Raw genomic sequence first — 21,369 nt, 5'->3', positions numbered from 1 at the left:
AAGTTTGATAAGAAATGTACTCACTGCCATACATATGAAGTGTGACCCCTCTGTACATCATTTTGACAATAATTTTTAAATAAAGGGAAAAAAGAAAAAATTGATAGCTTGAAATAATCAAATAAACTTTTCTGTGCCACAATTATTGGATATTTTAGGAACAGAAACATTAAATTACATGTATTTAAAACTACAATGAAAAGAACAGAACACATGTAATGCTAAGCCCTAGGCAATTCCGGATAAGTCTGTGCTTTGGAGAGAAATAATTACTGCTACTCTTATGAACTTTAGGTACCTGCTATTAACACAGTAGGGAATTTTAAATTGTAACTTACCCTGAAGTCAACCACTCACAGAAATGAAAGGACTCCTCCTCCTAACAGGAGTAACAAACATTCTCCCATTCCTTCTATTCAGCTAAAGATGGCAAATACTGCACATAAATAGTATGTATGCTCTTTTAAGCTAAGTATCCCTCTTGGTGTATTGTTTCACTTGAATTCATGAGAAGTTAAAATGTCAGTAATAAACACATTATCTACAATTTTACTGCTGTTATAGTATATTTGAATTAACTGTAGACTAAGTTAGATACAGGGCAGTAGGGCAGGTATTTATGTTTTATAAATAACACTTACAAAATAAATGTAAATCTTGTTTTGTCTATTTCTAAATAATAATAATTAGCTAATGATTTCATCTGTTTCCTAGAATAATCGGTCACAGTTTCATGATTAAGCACTTCAGAGACAGTCAACTGTGTGCCTCATCCTACTTTGGAACTATTAAATACATGTTCGTATTGCTTTCTGACTAGATATTTCTCAGGAAAACCAAGAGTCATAATTTTCAGAAAAGCACATATAGAAGACACAAATGCATGTTTTCTAATCTCAGAGACACCTGCAAATTCTCTTACTGTTTCTGCGAACTTTTTGGTAAAGTTAAAATATTTACAGACTAAAATATTTAAGTCATAACAAATCATGAGATACACAAATGTGTTCCATTAAGATTCCTAACTTCTGTGCTTTAGGGATTTACAGCAGACAAAGCTCAAAGCTGGTATCTTTTCTCCAACCATTTGGGAAAAAGAAAACAAAACGCCAAATACAGAAAAAAAGGAAACTTTTTTGGGAAAAAGAAGAAAGAAAAAGAGAGAAAGACAGACAGACTCAAAAGCTAAAAGGGACATGGACTGGACCATGGGAATAAAAAGTTTTAATTTTAACATGACTGATGCCTAGTCTAAAATTATGCTCAGCTTAGAACTCTTGATCAAGGGAGGAGATGATCCAGCAGCAATTCGAAGAGATGAAGCAACTAAGAGAGGAGAGAGAGCAAGGGCAGAGGCAGGTGTTGGAGCTGGAGGTCAACCTGGAGGAGGTTAGAAAACAACTGGCCGAGGTGCAGCCCCCTGCAGGACCAGCTCAGGCTGAGCAGCAGCTGCAGGCCCAGGCCTTGCAGATGCAGAAGGAGATCAAGGACCTGAAGCAACAGCTTCACACTCAGGTGCAGGAAAACCACAGCCTCTGTCTCCAGAATCTGGAAGTCTTAGACTCAGGGCCTGAGCACTGTCCCTGGCTTCTCTTTGCGCCAGGCTAGCACTCTGCCACTTGAGCCACAGCGCCACTTCTGGCCATTTTCTGTATATATGTGGTGCTGGGGAATCGAACCCAGGGCTTCATGTATAGGAGGTGAGCACTCTTGCCACTAGGCTGTATCCCCAGCCTCCCACTGGTTTTCATGTCTGATAAAATAATTGATTTGGTTCTCTTTTGGGGCCAGAGCGCCCCCCCTTCCCAATCATACAGGAAAGGTACATCAAATCCAGCAGATAGTAACAGGCTGCCTCTACAAAGGTCTGGGCAGAAAAGCTACAATAACACAGTAAGCACAAGGAGGGGTAACCATTACAAAGAATTTATGTCCCTGTTGACCACATTTATTACCACCTGGTAAGTCTTATGTTTAGGGGAATTTCTGGATATCTCTGAAGAGTCCATCATGAGCCATTTATTGGTTATTGTTCCACTGCCTTTTTCTCATGAGAGTAATGGATCCCCTGCTATTTTCTTGTATCTTCAATAACTGACGGTGTAGTTGGCCCTGCGGATAAGGTCCTTGTACTTGGGCTCCAATTCAGGAGCATGATGCCTTTTTACCCAAACTAGCTGTCCAGGGAACAAAGAGTGGATGGAGTTTTTCTCGGGGGGGGGGGGGGGGGGCAGTGGGCCTCGGCCACCGAAGGACAGCCATATGAAAGAACACCTTGCCAAACGTGCAGTGACTGTACTAAGCTATAGTTAGACATTTCTGTTAATATAGGTTCCCCAAGTTAAGGAAGCAAAGAGGGTAGTATCCCAGAAATTATTTCACAAGGGAAGTGAATCCTTTAACATAAGGGTGTATCTGGCTTGAAGCAGAGCAAAGGGGAGGGGCCTTACCCAGTCCTAGTCAGTCTCTGTAATGAAATCTTCCTTTAAGATCCTATTCATTCTTTCCAGCTGTTCCCAACTCTGATATAAATTCCAGTTTATTCCTAGGGCCTTAGCTAATAATTGAGTATCTTGGGTGGTGAAGGCCTGGCCATTGTCGCACCCCACTGCTATGGGTAAGCCAAATTGAGGCATTATTTCATGAAGTAATTATTTAACTGTTACCTGAGTGGTTTCAGTATTCATTGGGAATTCCTCAGCCCAGCTTGAAAAATTGTCCACTAGTCCTAACAGATGCTGATATTCATAATTTCCAGGCTTTACCTCCCTGAAGTTCACTCCCGAAAATTCACTATGTGAGGATCCTCATATACATGGCCTCTCCACATGCTCCTCTTTCCACCATTTAACTCATTGGTTTTCAAGACAGTTTTAGGTGGTGGCGCGGAGCAATTTAGATATAGACAAAGAAGGCTTGAGCCTGTGACCATTTTTCACAAGTGCCTTCTCCACAGTCGCACACTTGCTACCACTGTTTGTCATGCCACTTTCTTTAATCCTAATGACTAGTGGCTCTAGAGGCCCCACTGCATTCAGAGTGGCCTCCTAAATTGCTTGGTTAGCCTGATTGTTTCCCTGAACTTCAGGGGACTTTAATTTCCTCAATGCCTAGTTAGTACTCTGAACCTCAGCCTGGAACTTGGAGACTTCTTCCATTTTTTCTCCCAGCCTTGCTTTCATGATCCCAACCTTCTTCAAAAAGGAGTCCTTTGCCTGATAGTATCCTGCCAGGGGCACTGAAGAGTCCCTTTGACTGTCCAACTGCTAAAGGCAGCTCTGTGGCCACATCCATCCCTTTGCCCTTCTCCTTGTTCTGGACCTGCATTTTAATATGTATTCTATTGAACAATTTCTTCTACAACAATGCATCACATTAAACAAATATTGCTGTATAAAGTATTTAATGAATAATACAGCCTCATTTGTCTTTCAATCATAGCCTTAATTTGAAACAGTGATAGATATGAATTTTCTATGCAAATAAAGGAAGACAAAGGTAATTGGGTTGCTTTTCAACCAATATAGATACAAGATATTTGCCTTTAGCTTGGAATTAAATGTGTAGAAAATTGCTACTAGGCATAAGAAGTAGCCATTGCCTCTGTGCGCACTAGCAAAATAACTCATTATATTTCTTAGTAGTCAAGCTCTGATTATGCACATGGCTGTTATTTATTTTTGTTGGCTCTTTTGTTCTACAGTTCTGCTGAGTCCAGATTAACAGGTAATTATTGAATATTTAAAATCTCTACAAATATTTAATCCAGGGAACAGCAATTGGTACAACAAAGACAGTTTATAGTGTCTGACTTTACAAGTGATGCACATACTTTCTGAAACAAGTGAGAATTGAACTCAAGGCCTTACACTGATAGTGCAGGAAAGCAGGCACTTTACCCCTTACAACATACCTATAGTTTCTTTTTGCTTATTATTTCATAAGTAAAGCCTTACTTAATACCTAATCTGGTCTGGACTATAATCCTACTATTTATGCTACTCTCTGTCATTGTATGATACAGCATTGTGCTACTGTGCCAAGTCACTGTATTTCCTATGTTGATGGGAAAATGGTTTGGCATCACATAGACCTTCCATTGGTTTGAACAGACCACCTTAAACTTTTATTTTTTGTTCTTCTTCAGAAGCTAGGATTGCAGGTTAAAGGCACCACCCTTGGAGGCTTTATTTCTTACAGTATCATTGAAATATCCCTCAAAGTTTCTATTGTTTTATCCACAAACAATTTTTAGTGCCAATATATTTATAATTTAGAAACTTATATGTTATGGTAAGTTCATCATTATAAAATCCAACTATAAGTTCTCCTTTTTAAGGATCATGGATTATAAAACATCATGCAATTATGTATAGTAACTACAACTGATGAAGATGGTGAAGTTCAAAGTGCAATTACTTGTTAGAAACTATACAACATAAAAACATCAGACTCATACTAATGTTCTTATGAAAATATTATTATTTTGCCCATTCTATTCTGCTTACAAAGTCTTTAAAATGGAATGCACTTATCTCTTTTCTTTTTCTGATATATACAATCTATACAGACTGATCTATTTTGCCCACTATTAGCTAATTTTAATAAGCCCAATGAAACAATAGAGACTGCTAACTTTCTAAAGAGACAGGTTCCTGTAGCTTACAGTTTTGTAGGCTTAAACCCAAGGACAGACTAGGATGCAGTCAGGGCCCCAAGGAGAATGAATTGACAGCACGAGAAACTATTATATCCTGAACCCAGAGGCAGACAGAAGGAAGAGCAGAGAGAAAGCAGAGCGGGGCAGTTTCTTTTAAAACAACCTTCCTGAGAGAAATACCAAAGCATCCTACAAGAATGACTTTCTTTCAGGGTAAACATCACTGGGGACCCAGGGATTTCACATTAGTCCTCACCTCACAACACCAGGACCAACACAGAAGTCCATAGGAGATACCCAGAGCCACACAGACCACCTATTGCCTTAGTGGACATATGTGGCTCTACTCAGATCCTATTCTTAATTTTATTTTATGTTTTTCTTATCTATGGGAGAGTCTTACTTCTCATATTCAAAGAGAACATCAGACTCAAACTTTTTCATTTTTTGATAACTTTTCCTTGGTAACCTATTAAAAACAGAGTTAATTTGGGGGCTAGTGGCTCATGCCCGTCCTGCCTGTAAAGCCCTAATCCTAGCTATTCAAGAGGCTGATATCTCAGGATCCTGGTTCTAAGTCAGCCTGGGCAGCAAAGTCTATGAGACTCCATAACCACTGAGTTCAAAGGACAGTACCAACACTAGGATAAGAAAAGAACAAAAGAAAATAAAAGAAAGTGGCTCAAAGTGGTCAAGCACTAACCTTGAGCAAAAGAGTTCAGGTACAGCGCCCAGGCCAGGAGTTCAAGTCCCACAATCAAAAGAAAGAAAGAAAGAAAATAAAGAAAAACAACAACAACAACAACAACAACAACAACAACTGAGTTACTATTAAGAAAATAGTTATCAAATATTTGTTTAAAAAATAAAAGATAAGTGTGACTCCACAAATTCTATCACAATAGTATTCATCATTCCTATGTTTTAATTGAACTCCAAGTTGGCAGGTATATTTAATTTCACTATATGAATTTTTTTAAATCTCATTGAAATAACTGCATAAATTTCCCTCTCCATGTAATGTTGAATGGAAGTATTGAATATAGAATGATTAGGCTAGAGAAGAGAATTACGGATGGGCTACACACTTTTGATATTAGAAGCAGAATGAAGCTCATTTTGTAGGGTATCCAGATGGAAGTGGAAAAAATCTGCTGAAACACAATGTTTTTCTTCAAACAAATTTCATCAGATTACAAATTGTTTCAGTTAACCCCTATACATGACCTTCCTTACATGGGCAAAAATTATATTTCTCTGGGTGGAAAAGTGTAAATATCAATTTTGATATTTATTTAGATTAGCCTACGAAGTGAAAAATATCAAATATTACTGATCTTCCAAATTAGAATGAAATGATTTTTGTGTGTGTGGGGAAAGCAAAAATAGTATTCTGTGATTAAATATAAATTGTAATTAAAATAATAAACCTGACACTATTATAATAACTTCTTAAATGTAGTCAATTTCATTATGTTAAATGCATGAAATTAAAATCTTCAAATTTATTATTGAAGATATAGTTTCAAACTAGCTGTTTTTTTACTGACAAAGACTGCCACTTTGAATATAGTCTTGTGGAAAATATTTATACTTATTTATTGAAACCAATATAACTTGATAATATTTAATATCACACATGAAATTCAAAAATAGTCATCATCGGTCCTTCTCACTTAATCTTCCCAGGTCATTGCCTTTCAGAATCTATTGAGTCACCTGTCATATATGAGAGTCTATCTGGCTCCTATTAACTCATGTGGATGATTCTTGTCATTATGTGAGCATTTGCAGATTAAAATAAGTAAATTCCAAAACTACTCCTATTAAAATAGTCTTTATTTCAAATCATCTCTTTTCTATTATCTAAATTCTGGCCAAACATTTGAAAAATACTTTGTTTTTTATTCATTTAAACATTTTATATCTCAGCTATTTAAATGGATTGATCTATATGGAGCCAGGAAAAAAATTCTTTATGGTACATAGTGAGCACTAAAATACTCATTTTAAATCTATATGTCTTATTGTTTTACTATGTAACAACTATAAAATTATATGCCCATAAAACATTCAGATTTTAACAACAGTAACTACTACCAATGCTTATAGAAAAAGAACACTAGAAGGGTATATTACTCCCTCTTTTCTTTATTTAGAAAGGAACTATTCCAAAAAAACTTCCACAGTGGGAAGTTTTGATTTGTGCTATTCTTGGGACAATTAGAGGAGAAAGAACTAGGCAACAGTAATGCGGTACATTATTTCACTCAAATAAATACAAACAAATAAAATAAAAAAATTAAAGGAAAATAACAAATTAATCTTGATATTTTGAATTCTGAAAGGGCATAACTCACAGAAATTGCAGATAAGTACATGTCAGCATTTCCACAGGAGTCCTTTTCTGTTAATTTTAGCAACCCGCTGTATTATTTTCTGATTTTCTAAAGCAGTTGTTATGTCAAGAGTATATTATCATTTATGTTTTTGAAAACAAGAATTACTCTTTTGAAATCCAGTGTGTTTGTGTGTGTGCCTGTGTGTATGTGTGTGTGTGTGTGTGTGTATCTATCAAAAAAAGAGAAAAATCTATATTTCTTTGGGTCTGACTTACTATGTTTAATATAATTTTTCCAAGACTTTCCATTTTCTTCTGAATGACAAAATATCACTCTTTCCAAGAGATGAGTAGAATTCCATGGCATTGATATACCTCATTTCCTTGATCCATTTGTTCACTGAGGGACATCTGGTAGCAGATATAGGTCTCTAGGAATTCACACAGCATGAAACCAAAGGAGGATGTTCTTAGGAGAGGATTGCATAAGCAAAATAGATATGTGCATCTAATTATATAACACAGTGTCTATGGAAATGAATCCAGGAAATAGAAACAACAGACTTTTTTCATTTCATTTTTTATGTCAGTTAATCTGTCTCTGTGAGGGTAAGGGGTGGGTACCCACACAGTGTGACGAAGGGTGAACAAATGCAGCAGTGATGCTCACTAGATACCATGTTGAAAATGAACTAAATGAATTGTGGGTAGGGACTGGAGGGACTGGGAGAGAGAGCTAGGGAAGGCTGACACTGTTAAAAAAAGAAATGTACTCCTTACCTGGCATATGTAACTATAGCACACCCCGCTCTCCCCCCCCACATCAATGTTTCACTATCAATAAATACATTTTAGAAAATAATTCCAGACTTCTAAATTTACAATTTGAGCCTCATTACTTACAGTTACATAGTTTGAACACTTTTACTAAAACAAAAAAAAAGTTGCCATCTCAACATGAATGAAAATCGAAGGTAAATACACATAATTACAAACACACATACACACATCAGTTGCAGTAATGCTTGACATACAGTAAGATCTAAATACTGTGTTATTATAATCAGTATTACTACAAACTGAGGAATTACTTCCAAGAATGAAAAAGAAATATTTTCAAGTAAAATAAAATTTCTTGTATGTAATGAAATAAGAAAGATATATTTCAATTTAAAAGACAATTTGTTTTTAAATATATAGTGAATGAATGCCCACATGCATGTTAAAACTAATATTTTTGCCTACATGTGTTTTTAATTGCATGTGCTTCGAATTTCACCAAGTTAGTGCAATTCATTGGCTCACAGTGATCTAATCATTATACCACAAATATTATCATGTCATTAAAATTGCTTTCATACATTAAGTAAATCTGAGTATAATTTAGAAGTAGTGAGTGTCTGATGTCTACACCTAACTTGTAACTGCATTTTAATTAAAGATTCTGAAAGATAACGTAGATCAACACATTTGTTTCATGAATTGTAAAATCATTTTCAGGTGGAATTATAGTCTATACATTAGGAAGGCATTCCAATTCTGCAATACTAATACTCAACATTATACAATATATGAATCTGTGAAATTAGAAATATGTAATACATAAGTGTCAATAAATGTAACAACTAAAGATAGACGTAGGAACCAGTAGTAACTGCCATTATTATATTTATCCTCATGTTATTACTAAACTTTTTGGACCATACTTGTATGACTCAAATTCATAGGATATTCATGATAACCAAAGTTCCTAGATCATGATTGTGTATCTATCATAATTAGAAAAAATAAAAATTTAAAGAAAAAAAAACAACCTTTCTCTTAGCATTATTTTATGTGTTCATGCCCGTATTGCTATTGAGCTTCTGTGATAATCTGTTATGTCTATCCTAGACATGTACTAATTATTCCCTATGAGAGAAACCATAGAGTCCATGTTTCTTTGGGTCTGGTTCACTTAGTATGATTTTTTCCAACTCCTTTCATTTCCTTCTGAATGGGGCAGTGTCATTCTTTCAGATAGAGGCATATAATTTCATTGGATCTATGTACCACATTTTTGTGATCCATTCATCTATTGAGGGACATCTGGGTTGGTTCCTTATTTTAGCAATGACAAACTGTACTGCGATGAACATTGTTGTGCTGGTGGCTTTAGTGTGGTCTTGCTTGTAATCTTTTGGGTAGATGCTAAAAAGTGTAGTTGGTGGGTCATAGGGGAGCTCTATGTTTAGCGTTCTGAGGAAACTCCCTACTGCTTTCCAGAGTAGTTGAATAAATTTTCCTTCCCACCAGCAATGTAGTAGGATTCCCTTTTGGCCACATCCCCTACACCATTTGTTATTATTAGTTTTCCTGATATTGGACATTCTTACTGGGGTGACATAAGATGATGCTAAGCGAAATGAATTGCATGTTATGCAAATAAATGGTATATCATTGTTGTAATTAATTTCAACATGCCATGTGAAACCCCACCTTTTTTGTCTCACAGTCCCTTCCTGTGATTTTACCCCTGCTATCACTGTAACTGATCTAAGTACCCTCGGTACTGTATATGCATGTATTGGAACTAGGGATGGGAAAGGGAACACCAAAATTGAAAGACAAAGGATAAAACGACAAAGCATTGTAATAGCAATACTTACAAAACACAAAACCAATTGGTGTAAACCAAGAATGCAACTCATGGGTGTGGGGGGATGGAGAAGGAAAGGGGAAGGGGAGATGGGGAAAGATGAGGGATGAGTTAGCAAGTTGGTTAAGAAATGTACTTGCCTTACACGTGAAACTGCAAACCCTCTGTACTTCACTTAGACAATAAAGAATAGAAAAAAAATAAAGAATTTTAATACTTTAAAAATACATGAACACAACTTTTTTAAAAAATCACATAGATTAACTACCCTGCTGTGTAAAATCCGGTGTCAAAATTAACAATATAAGGGAGAATTCTGACTCTTAGGATTTATATATTATGAAACAATGTGACAGTGTTAGGCATCCATTATGTTAGGTGTAGGATTTCATGAAGTATCACATTTGGGCTTTGTGCTTTCATTTAGTTTCTAATATTAAGGAGCCAAATCTGGGCAGCTTAAAGGAATAGAAATGTATTATGTGCCAATGTAGGTTTAGTAGAGAGAATGCAGCCATTGGTGCCCCTATATTGCTTGGATGTGGTAGTGCCATTTCCATTTGCTAGTCACTTTATGTATGTTGTTTTTTTCCACATTCAATTTCCAATGCATGCGTTTCTGTATTTTTTCATCAGTTTTCTTTGTAGGATGGAAACAAGCTGAATTGCATTTTAGTTTGGGATGAGGTTAGTTTAGATTATGTTTATTGAAAGGAACATTTCTCATAACCTAATTCAACTTGTGTATTTCTGTAAAAACTGTTATCAAAAAAAATATTTGTATTAAAATAAACTGAGGATTAAAGATACTAGTTTAGAAGATAAAGTTAAACTAAAGAATATGTGAGAAGGGATTTGGGGAAAGAATCACTATAAAATTGTTTAAAGCAAATATGGAATGATTTAAATCACACTTGCAATTTCTGGATTTGCGATGAGTTTCAGAACTTCATATTTTCTTCTATAAACAATACAGGAAGAGTCAGTATGTCTTTTTTTTTAGTTTTCTTTGTGTGGATAGAAGGAAAAAAAATCTTTTGCAATAACCTGGCTATAATTAAACAAAAATGATTTATATATTTTTTTTCAAATTTTTATTATCAAACTGATGTACAGAGAGGTTACAGTTTCATACGTTAGGCATTGGATACATTTCTTGTACTGTTACCTTGTTCCTCATAACCCCCTCCCCCTCCCCCTTTCACTTTCCCCCCCTGAGGTGTTCAGTTCACTTACACCAAACAGTTTTGCAAATATTGCTTTTGTAGTTGTTTGTCTTTTTTTACCCTGTGTCTCTCAATTTTGGTATTCCCTTTCAATTTCCTAGTTCCAATATCAGTATACACGGTTTCCAATATACTCAGATAGATTACAGAGATAGTGTAGGTACAACCACAGGAAAGTGATACAAGAACATCATCAATAATAGAAGCTACAGATACACATGGGACGTTGAAAGTAGTTACAACTATGATATAAAAATTTTCTCCATAACATGGAGTTCATTTCACTTAGCATCATCTTATGTGATCATAAGGGTATAGCTATTGGGCCTTGTGTTGCTCAGCTATGACTTGCCTAAACCTGTACTAATTATTCCCAATAAGGGAGACCATAGTGTCCATGTTTCTTTGGGTCTGGCTCACTTCAATTAGTATAATTTTTTCCAAGTCCTTCCATTTCCTTACAAATGCGGAAATGTCATTCTTTCTGATAGAGGCATAAAATTCCATTGTGTATATGTACCACATTTTCCTGATCCATTGGTCTACTGAGGGGCATCTGGGTTGGTTCCAGATTCTAGCAATGACAAATTGTGCTGCGATGAACATTGTTGTGCTGGTGGCATTACTGTGATTTTGTTTGTGGTCTTTTGGATAAATACCCAAAAGTGGGGCTGGCTGGGTCATAGGGGAGTTCTATATTTAGCCTTCTGAGGAATCTCCATACTGCTTGCCAGAGTGGCTGAACCAGTTTACATTCCCACCAACAATGAAATAGGTTTCCCTTTTGGCCACATCCCCTCCAACAATTGTTATTGTTAGTTTTCTTGATATATGACATTCTTACTGGGGTGAGATGGAATCTCAATGTTGTTTTGATTTGCATTTCTTTTATGGCCAGTGATGTAGAGCACTTTTTCATATGTCTCCTGGCCATTCTCATTTCCTCATCAGAGAAGTCTCTGTAAGTCTTTAGCCCACTTGATGAGGGGGCTATTGGTTCTTTGCGGTTTTGTTTTGGAAGAGGGTAATTTTTTTAGTTCTGCATATATTTTAGAGATGAGGCCTTTGTCCATTGAATGGCCGGTAAAGATCTTCTCCCAGTCTGTGGGCTTTCTGTTTATCTTGCGAGCAATGTCCTTTGCCGTGCAGAAGCTCTGCAGTTTGATGCAGTCCCATTTGTCCAAACATTATTTGATTTGTAGCCTTTCTGGGTCTTTGTTAAGGAAGTTCCATCCTGTGCCAAGGAGCCCAAGTGTTTCTCCTACTCCTTCCTTTAGTGTTTTCAGGGTGTCTGTTTTGATATTGAGGTCTTTAATCCATTTGGAATTGATTTTGGTGCAGGGTGATTTTTTGTTTCATATTACTTTTAAAAAGAGATTGATGAGCTTTGAGAATGTGGAAGAAACAATCATTTCAAAGATAAAATATTCAATATTACCTGCAGTGATTTCCCACACCACTCTCTCCCTTTTTCTCTCTTTCTTTCTCTCTCTTTTGAATGTTTTGTTCATTTATCTTCAATTTATTAATACAGAGTCTTCAGGTATGCATATATATTCTCTCTGTACATCAACTTGACAATAAAATTTAAAAATTACAAAGAAGTGTTGAATACCATTATATTAAAGATGAATTTCTTGAAATTCTGAATTTAAAAAGCACTATGGCTTCTAAAGACTTAATAAATAAATAAATGGATGAGAAATGTACACACTGCCTCATATATGAAAATGAAATTCCTCTGTACCTCTCTCTGACAAGAAAGAAATGAAAAAAAATGTACCACAGGAACAATGAATTTATGATAAGGAAAGTGCAACTTCGAAGTACATGAAAGAAAAAACTGGTTTCATGGAGTTCAGTTCTTTCTAACTGAAGTTAGGTAATTATTTTGCTTTAAAAGTGAATAGCATTGGAATTAATATATTTCAATCATAGAATTTATAATGAACCTTTTATGGAATTTTGTATTTTTTCTCAGAGAAGATTCAGAAATGGAATGTCTGTTTGAGATGCATTAAAATATCAAAGAATTATACAATTGCAGTGTATGCTAGCCTCTATGCATGAGCACACTCTATGCTAATGTTTCTATATGCAGCCCTCATTAACTATTGGCACACAACACTGATCATAACTTAGTGAAGCAATTCTGCAAGGTGATGGGATGATACAGAACAGATGTGTAGCATTCTGGTGTAGAAGGGTAATTCAAAGGTACAATTTAGAGTAGGAATGGATACATATAACATTTGTACAGGTTTGAATCTACCCTAGAGTCAATTCCACATGTGTATACAAATTAGCACCTATAAAGATAAGAATTGTAAATCTGTTTGGAATATTTATACATTAATAGTAAAATTCATGACTGCTACTTTTTAAAAGTCTGAGGAATTCATCTATGCCCTCTTCAGATCAAAAGTGTCCGTAAATTATTACCATTAATCAGACTAAAAATACTCCTCATGAGCAAGTCTCCCTCGTGCATCCTTACCTGTAAGGAATGAATGTCTTTCAAATTCCAGCATATGGTTGAAACCAGATTTATTGGTGTATGTTTAAATAATACATTTCATAAAATAATTCCCACTTACATTAACTATATAGATAAAAGCCTTAATTCAAAATGATTCTGATCTCCAAATTAAGACATTTATAATGTTAAAATACCAATAACTACAAAACAATAAAAATAAAATAAAAGTTTTTAATACTACTAATCACAATTATAAATTGTGTATGTCAAACAAATAATGTGAGTTTAAATCAGTTACAATAGTAAAATTTTATATTACAGATGATAATGTTAGTGTTGACTAGGGTTTGGAATTATTTGTTCACTTTTGAATGCATACATTGGAAGGAGGAATAAGTTTCATGAGACTTCATACTTTATACATTACACTAAAATTTGAGATAAAGTAACTTTTTCCTGAAGGAGTACTTAACTTTATTTTATTTTAATTAATTATTATCATTATTTTTTTTTGTTTTGTTTTTGGCCAGTCCTGGCACTGAACCCAGGGCCTCAGTACTGTCCTGGCTTCTTTTTGCTCAAGGCTAGCACTCTACCACTTGAGCCACAGCACCAATTCTGACTCTTTTCTATATATGTGGTGCTGAGGAATCGAACCCAGGGCTTCATGTGTAAGAGGCAAGCACTCTTGCCACTAGGCCATATTCCCAGCCACAGGAGTATTTAATTTTATACTCAAGTCAAACAAATTGGGTCATAACACAATTGCCAGTTTAGAAAAAGAAAGATTTATAAGCAGTGTCTTAGGTGTCTGACTACCTATCAGATTGAACATCCCTGGTTTTATTTGGAATATTCTCAGCATTAAATCTTGCATTCTCAAGTGATATCCAGAAATAGAGTCCCTAGAACAATTGTTAGGTATTAGAAAGGATTTGTACCAAAAGAATATCAAATCAGAAAACTTCCAAAGTTGTATTAATTTGGAAATGAACAAGTTTGATAGAGGATTATTAAATATAAAAGTATCAGTATAAATATCAAGCCTAAATTACAGAAAAGGTATTAGTATTGATCTATAGCAATGTCCATCTTAAATAATTGATAAATGTCAGGGATGGACAATAAAAGTAGCAGAGTTTTTTAAATTTAATTTCATTGTCAAGGTGATGTACAAGGGGTTAGAGTTGCATACATAAGGTAGTGAGTGCATTTCTTGTCATACTTGTTGTCCCCCCCTCATTTTTCTCCCACCTTCCCTCCTGCCAAACTACCTCTCCCTCGTTGTACAGTTAGATTCCAACATACTGTCTGGTGAGTATTCGCTATTGCATTGGTTCACTCTTTATCCTTTGTCTGACCATTTTGATGTTCCTCTTTCCTACTCTGGGTATCATATATATGTTTATCTGAATTAAGGAGCGAGGTAGAGATGCTTTTTTTCAATATAATTCATACTTTTGAGGACAGTCATTAAGCTTATCCCTTAATTCCATAAAATTTCTAAACTCCCTAAGACATTTTCAAATCCATTTTCTCATTCGCATTTACAGAACATGTTAAGACACACCACACTCTATCCCTCTCTCTCCCACACACAGGCATGCACACACACACACACACACACACACACACACACACACTACATGCTTGGCAACCATTAGTATATCATGTTAAGAAGGACAGATCACATATGACTACGCTTTTTTATTTTTTAAAAAGAAACATTTCAGTTTCTCTCTTAAACACATTATGTTCCATTGGCTTGGTAGGATAATTAGAACTGCTAGTTAGCTTTGGGGCTATCAACTGTGTTGTTTTTTTTTTTTTTTTTTGACAGTCATATTTTCAAGGAATAAATTACAGAGATTCATTGTGCAAAGTACACAGTGATTTAAACACAAAAGACAATAAAGCTGGACCAATTAGACCTACACATGCAATAAATGCACATTACAATATTTTGATTTTTTACAATTTCTTCCCTCATCCTCCACCTCTCCTCCTCCTCCTCCTCCTCCTCCTCCTCCTCCTCTTCCACTGTTCCTGCCGCCTCCTCCTCTCCTCCTTCTCTTCCTCTGATTATTCTTCTTGACAATTCTTGTGCTAACCCATCAATTATATTTCCATATAAAGAAATCTTACTGTCTGTATGTGTATGTGACAATAATTGTAACCAAAACTTATGGGTTGCATTCTCCCAGGCTAAAGTTCTCAACTGAGAACTTACTGTGAAGTAAGATCTCTGTATTAAGTTATAGGGACATGATTTCTGTATTTTGCTTGGATATTGTGAGTAAACCCAAGTAATGATAATGTTAGTTATGACTAAGAGAAAATTTCCTTCAGGAAAATAGATTAGAAGAGATATTGAAAGCAGCAATAAGCTACAGGCAGGTTAAAGACAAAAATTTTTGTCTAACTTTCTGTTGGAATTGTGCTAGTACTTTAGAGAGGTCACATTGTGCCATATACTTCTTATAAGTGGAATCAGGGGCTGTCCAAATTTAAAATGAACATTTGTTGTACAGAATACTTATCCTTGTGATTCATGATTCATTTTACCCTTGCAGAAAAAATAAAACATGTGTTTATTTAAAATTAAATGTAGAAATATTTTATGATTAAGAAGAATAGAGAGTTTAAGGGTGATGTTTGCTTTCAGAAATGATTTGAGTCCAAACTCATACCAACAAGACCTAGCCTTATTTTATTAGACTTTGACTTATTTTTTGAAAAATTATACTATTCGCACTCTCCATAGAGTCTAACACACTTCAGTTAATTCATTTGTAAACTCTTGCTTACCACCCAGTGTGTTCCCTTGTAGATTTATAGGCACATTCTAGCTACCACAAATCAGGGAAATGATGCAACCTATCTTTCCCTGGGTTTGGTTTATTTCCCTTAATATATTTTTCCAAGCCTATCGATTTCCTTATGAATAGTACAATACCATTCTTTCTGATGCATAGAATTCCCTGTGTGTTTGTACACACACACATATGTATGTACATATTTATGCATACCTATTTATTTATTCATCTATTGAGGGGTATCTGAGTTGATTTCATGTCTTAACTATAGTAAATAATGTTGCAATGCACACAATTGTGCCCCTAGCTTTCATGTGGCCTTGTTTGTAGTCTATTAGGCAAATGGCCAGGAGTGGAATTGTTGGGTAACAGGGTACTCTATGCTTAGTTTTTAAGGAACCTGCATACTGCTTTCCAGAGTTGTTGAACAAGCTTACTTTCCCACCAACAGTGTTATACACACCACCTTTGGCCACATCCATGCCAGCATCTATTATTGCTAGTTCTCTTGATCATGGCCATTCTAACTCTGGTGTGGTGGAATGAATACTAGGGCAGGATATTTATAAGAGGGCAAGGAGGGGCCATGGGGAGAAAGGTAAAAGAGTGCAGGGGGAAGGAGGGAGAGGGCAGGAAAGAATCCATTGTGTGTACCACAGAATTGAGAAATATAAGGGAACTGGTGGACCGATGAAGGGTGGAGGTGTTGAAGTGGTGACACAGATAAAGGTGCATTCTACACACAAACTGCTTTGTTCATGTATCCAAGGCCTGACGTATGAAACTGTAACCTCTCTGTACATCACTTTGACAGTAAATAAGCATAAAAAGTAAATACAATGCAAAAAGAATACATTCAGTATATTACCTAAAATTAAGATAAGCAAGGGAAAGGGAGTCTCCACAGGGATGTGTAAGGTTGAAATGGTTGACATTGCTCAAGATGCACTGAATCATTAACTACTTCGTGAATGGCAACTACTTTGTAAAACCACTTAAAAATAATAAAAAAAGTTTAAAAATTTAATAACTAGACTTATGAGGTTTTTTTTTTATAAAAATACCCACCATGTGCTTAGTTTAATTATCTCACACTTTTGGAATTAATAGTGAATACTATGCCTCCATATCCGATGTGCAATTGGAAAACTATGATATAATACTTGTCAGAAGTTATGGTTCTGAGATGTCATTTGAAATTTTTCTTTTTCTTTTGCTAGTTCTGGGGTTTGGACTCAGGGCCTGGGCACTGTCCCTGGCTTCTTTTTGCTCATGGCTTGCACTCTACTTCTTGAGACACAGCGCCATTTCCAGCATTTTCTGTTTATGTGATGCTGAGGAATGAAACCCAAGACTTTGTGCATTCTTGGCAAATACTCTACTACTAAGCCACATTCCCAGCCCGAATGTTTTTTAGTTAATTAATTTATTTATGGTCAGAGTGATGTACGGAAGGGTTACAGTTTCATACATAAGGCATTGGGTACATTTCTTATCCAATTTGTTGCCTCCTCCCTCATCCCCCTGATCCCGGCTTCCACCCTCCCCATCCCCCATGAATTGTACAGTTCGTTTATAGCACATAGTTTTGTAAGTATCGCTGTTGCATTCGTTTGTCTTTTGATCCTTTGTCTCTCAATTTTGATGTTTCCCTTTCCTTCCCCAGTTCCAATACACATATATGCAATATCCAGGGTACCACAATCAGTTACAGTGATATCAGGGGTAAAACCATGGGGAAGAAAGACAAAAGGAAAAAGGCATAATTACACATGGTATGTTGAAAATAACAACAACAATAAACCACTTTACTAGAGATATTTACAGCACAGAATTTTAGTCCATACTAATGTTACTTCCACTAATGATTTTGAAAATTGTCTAAGTAACCTGAGAAACACTATGTCATATCAATAGTAGACAATTTTTGAAATACACTAGCAATTTATTCTAGTAGATACTTATTCAAATTATCTGGAATTATTGGAATTACAATTCCTGAAAAGCCAGCATATTTACTTTGAGTAGCACTATTAATTTTCCAAGGAAGGGATTTTTTATTATATTCTTTGTCATAAATATTTAGAAAGAACTTTTATTTAAGACTTTCATACCTACAATCTTGTGGAATCTAAGACTGGCTGATTCTCCCTGAGTATTAGAATTCTGGAATCTGAAGTTAATTGAGTTTTAAAGGTTTTCCTAAAGTTCAGCAGGGATTTAACATGCAGAATTTCAAACCTGCACACACATAAATAAAACATGTTCTTTAATCTTTGAACAAATCACATATTTCTTCTTGTCAGTAGATAGGAAATATAGTCATTGGGAAAAATGAAATATGAATGATAATGTAGAGTTTTTGAACTGAAGAGCTCAGGAACAGCACCCAGACTTAGAGTTCAAGACCCACATCCTACCAAAAAGGAAAAAGAAAAAGAAGAAAGAAAAAAAAATATGAATGATGTTATTGTATCGAAGTTTCTATTATCAAAAGACAATGTTTTGATCATTATCCTCCTGATTTTCTCCTATCTTTACACAGTGATGTGGTATCCAGTTAGACTCTCACAATTGGAGATTTTTTTTTAAGTTTTTATTATAAAAGTGATGTACAGAGAGGTTACAGTTTCATACGTTAGGCATTGGATACATTTCTTGTACTGTTTGTTACCTTGTCCCTCATACCCACCTTCCCCCTCCCCCTTTCCCCCCCTGAGGTGTTCAGTTCACTTACACCAAACAGTTTTGCAAGTATTGCTTTTGTTGTTGTTTCTCTTATTTTACCCTTTGTCTCTCAATTTTGGTATTCCCTTTCAATTTCCTAATTCTAATACCAGTATACACGGTTTCCAATATACTCAGATAAGATTACAGAGATAGTGTAGATACAATCACAAGTAGGTGATACAAGAATATCATCAATAGTAGAAACTACAGATACACATGGGATGTTGAAAGTAGTTACAACTGTGATATAACAATCATTTCCATAAAATGGAGTTCATTTCACTTAGCATCATCTTATGTGATCATAAGGGTATAGCTATTGGGCTCTTGTGATCCTCTGCTGTGACTTGCCTAAACCTGTGCTAATTATTCCCAATAAGGGAGACCATAGAGTCCATGTTTCTTTGGGTCTGGCTCACTTCACTTGGTATAATTTTTTCCAAGTCCTTCCATTTCCTTACAAATGGGGCAATGCCATTCTTTCTGATAGAGGCATAAAATTCCATTGTGTATATGTACCACATTTTCCTGATCCATTCGTCTATGGAGGGGCATCTGGGTTGGTTCCAGAATCTCGCTATGACAAATTGCGCTGCAATGAACATTGTTGTGCTGGTGGCTTTACTGTGATTTTGTTTATGGTTTTTTGGATAAATACCCAAAAATGGGGTTGCTGGGTCATAGGGGAGTTCTATATTTAGCCTTCTGAGGAATCTCCATACTGCTTGCCAGAGTGGCTGAACCAGTTACAATTGGAATTTTTTTTTTTTTTTTTTTTTTTTTTTTTTTTTTTTTTTTTTTTTTTTTTTTTTTGGCTAGGCCTGGGGCTTGGACTCAGGGCCTGAGCACTGTTCCTGGCTTCTTTTTGTTCAAGGCTAGCACTCTGCCACTTGAGCCACAGTGCCACTTCTGGCCATTTTTTGTATATGTGGTGCTGGGGAATTGAACCCAGAGCCTCATGTATATGAGGCAAGCACTCTTGCCACTAGGCCATATCCCCAGCCCTACAATTGGAGATTTTTAAAGAAGTAATTTGGGAAGAAGATGATGAAGAATACTACAATATGGGAACAATGTGGATATCATATTTGAATAAAAATAGCAAAAGGCATCATAATTCTTACACCATATAAGCTGTGTATGTGTGAGTGTGTGAGTGTGTGTGTGTGTGTGTGTGTGTGTGTGTGTGTGAGTTGGTACTGGGGTATGAACTCTCAGCCTCACAATTTTGCTTGGAATTTTTGTTACTTCTAGGAAAATATGAACTGAGAAATTACTCCATGGTTCTTAGATCTCAGCCTCCTGAGTAGTTAGGATTAACAGTTTGACCTAATTCCTTAGAATCTATTATGCAAAAGTTTTTATTTTGTAGGATCAATCATACCAATGCAAAAAATTACTTTTATTCTTGTATTAAATTATATATATATGATTGTGTGATTTAAATGAGAATCATGAAATTATTTGTTAATACTAAAATGTATTTACTTTTAGAAATATTTTTCAAAAAGTATATAATAAATTTTTTATATTATTCTTCCTCAAGAATAAGAACGCCTATTCACACATAAAATACGGTATGAATGAGAGCAGTTGAGTAAGATACAATGTATTTTTATTTGAGCCAATACATACCCCAAACTACATTGCAACAACTGGTCAGGAAATTAGTCAAGAGACCTCAGTGCTTGTTCTTACTAAATAAATAAATGTACTAAAGAAGGGAGGAAATACCTATGTGTTCTTCCTCACAATCAAATCTCTCCAGCACGGAGATAGTGTTCTATATTTGACCAACTGAAAGAGAGATTCTCATTCCAAATACATAAGACCAATTACCAGGCCGAACACTGTGAAACCCAGTGCTGGAAAAAAGATCCATGACATATATTATGAGGTGATACCTATAAATGTAGGCAGTGCTAGGTTTGATGAGTAACTATCTGAAAAAATAATAATATATTTTCCTTTTTGATCATTCGAGGAAGAAACACCCTGATTTCCAGACAGTGGAAAAGAGGGAAATTAAAAACTTAGCACAATATTTCACTTTGCAGATCAGCATCAGAGCCACCACCGTGAGACTCAGCAGTTGGCAGAATCTGAAGGTTCCATAAGCAGATCATGACAACACTCAGTGATTACTTGACCAGAATGATTAATTTGAATATCAAGTTCATCATGTCTAGAACCCTGGACTGATCTTTATGCATCCCCTTCCTCTTTCTGAGACAGGAAGTTTCTGTGATTTTCATAGTCAGGTGCACCCCAGCCTTGTTAGTTAATGAACTGTCTCCATATTCCATCCTCAAACCTGTAGTAATATGTGGATTCTCAAGACAATACTTGTAAATTGGGCTCTAGTACTGCCAAAGCACCAGAGTTAGGACTTCCTAGAATTGACTCAGACTTTGGTCTGCATCACTGTCATAGGCCAGGAAGACCTCACTGAACCACTGAGGTCTGCATGTCCTTGCAA

The sequence above is a fragment of the Perognathus longimembris genome, chromosome 19 (genome assembly GCF_023159225.1).
Source record: "Perognathus longimembris pacificus isolate PPM17 chromosome 19, ASM2315922v1, whole genome shotgun sequence".
Taxonomy (NCBI): Eukaryota; Metazoa; Chordata; class Mammalia; order Rodentia; family Heteromyidae; genus Perognathus; species Perognathus longimembris.
This window is presented reverse-complemented; position numbering follows the sequence as displayed.